Source organism: Borostomias antarcticus (assembly GCF_949987555.1).
Source record: "Borostomias antarcticus genome assembly, chromosome: 4".
In the NCBI taxonomy this organism is placed as follows: Eukaryota; Metazoa; Chordata; class Actinopteri; order Stomiiformes; family Stomiidae; genus Borostomias; species Borostomias antarcticus.
This window is the reverse complement of record NC_140237.1, coordinates 13,150,028-13,152,435: the sequence shown is the minus strand read 5'-3', so window position 1 is coordinate 13,152,435 and position 2,408 is coordinate 13,150,028.

Genomic DNA, 2,408 nt, shown 5'->3' with positions numbered 1-2,408 from the left:
CTGTTATAACTGGGTTGAATCTCCTCAGGAGAGATCATATAACGGGCTCTGAGACCCATCAGTGCTAATGTAGCATATGTTGCAGACTTACAGTACTTGGCACTATTTCCTATTTTTCAGTATTAGCAGGTGTAGAAGCATCAGCTTAAGCCTGTTGACAGAATCTCTCGGGTGATAGTCTGTGAAGCAAGACTGTCTTTTGCCAAGTTGTCTCTACTGAGAGACGTGACTTTATGTAGGCTAATGGTAAACATACACTTTTCAGCCCATGCATGATTAAGATATAAGATATCATTTGAGTTTTATCTAAAGGATCGAACGGTTCTCTATACCAATTTCAACTCTTTACCAATTTCATTACATTAGACTTTTTGCAGGTCAGACTTTTCTCCAAAGTGACTTGGGGGCATACAACAAACTTACATGACTTTACATTACATGACTTTACATAACTTTACATTACTTTACATGACTTCCAGGCCTATAAAATAGAGAATGAGAGCGGGAACTCCGGTCCTCTGGGTTTACCACAAGGAAACGCATGAACAGGCCTAGACGTGGTGATGACCTATTAACCTAACTGCAAAGCTATACTAAACATGGATTCACTGCATTGCGTCAATTGTTTGTCTGAATGTTGGTTTACCTGCTCAAAGAGAATCAAGACTGAATTCTCACCTTTCCTTTATGTTTGCAATATTTTCCTCCAATATGCAGCAGATGTGAGCGGGAGGGGTGTGTGGTCCGAAAGGCCAGCCAGTGATACAGGGGCCGTGTTGCCTATCTAATGCAGCCCCAGGAATCAATATAGCCTAACCAAAATAAAAGGTGATTAAAAAAATATGATAAAAGGAGACTCAAATTTTATCTAGAGCGAAAACCTAGGCTACACAGTAAACATGTGGTACCCCACCAGTGATGCCTCACCCCTTTGTGTCAATGAAACAGTGGAACCAAATGTAAACATTTAGGAGACATTTTAAGAAGATTCTGCTGATAATACATCCACGTAAACCTCAATGGCAGCTTTCAAGAAATAAATCCAACAGTGCTCTGTGAACATGATGCAGTGAGTGACTTGGTAAATGGACTGCACTTATATAGTGCTTTTATCCAAAGCGCATACACACACACACACCAATGGCGGCAGCTGCCATGCGAGGTGCTAGCCTGCTCATTGGGAGCAATTTGGGGCTCAGTGTCTTGCCCAAGGACTGGGGCTGCACGATATATCTGCAATCATATCGGTATCGGCCGATGTTAGTCATTTTTGAATATATCGGTATCGGTCTGATGTGCAAAACAAGGCAGATGTGAACAGCAGATAATTATTTCTGTCTTGCTGCTGTTGTGTGTTGTTGTTGAGGGGAAACAATGCAGTAAATCTATGATTTATCGGCTTTTCCAAATGTTTTGGAGATAGAGACAGTGTTGTTTTTCAGTGTATAACATTTAATTATCATAGAAACTTGTTTTTATACAGAACATCGACATCGGTTAATATCAGTTTTTGGCCTGTTATCGGTATCGGCCAAAATGTTCATATTGGTGCATCCCTACCAAGGACACTTCGAGCAGAGATTTGACTGCCGACCCTACGATCATTGGATGACCCGCTCTACCTCCTGAGCTACTGCCGCCAACTTCCAAAACGATGCAAAAAATGAGAAAGAGAAAACAATTTATAATGCCACCACTGTATTATTGACTTTTGTTGCCTCTAATTATCAGTACTCTTAATAGAGTGCAACAGTGACCGCCCACTTTTTGACCGGCTCTGGTTCCAGAAGTGAATTTCCAATTAATTCACTCCCATTGACGTGTCAGAAAATCCTTAAAGAGTTCTAAGGCTGGCATCAAGCTATGAGAGACCAAGACCACCTATGAGATGAATCGTGGCCATAAAACATTTGATTCTGAAGAAAAAAATTGGAATTGAAAATTGAGTTTGCCATATAATATTAAAAGGCATATGAATAGATCATCTTTAAGAACCATTGTCAACCTTTAAATTCTGCCAGAAATGAAATATACATTTTATAATTTGAGACTTAATATTTAGACTTTTCATTGAAGTAATCAGATTTATTGGATTTTTGCATATTTGAATGAAACGGTAACTGACCCCAACCCTGATAAGAAGTGTCTCTCTTCCTCCTTCCTGAAGGTGTCCATCTCCTTCACTGCCAGCCAGATGTTGAGGCCCGAGTCTAGCCTGCACCTGGCTCGGTAGAGGGCCTGGGGAGGACGGGGGCTGCAGGTGGACAGCAGGGTAGCGTCGACGGCCATCGTTCCATGAGCGTGGTCGCGCCAGGCCTGAGCTGCCAGTGACCGGGGCTGTGGTGTGCCCAGCCCAGGGCTTTTCTCTGGACCTCCCCGGGCGCCCGGTGCCCTTTGCCGCCCGCGCC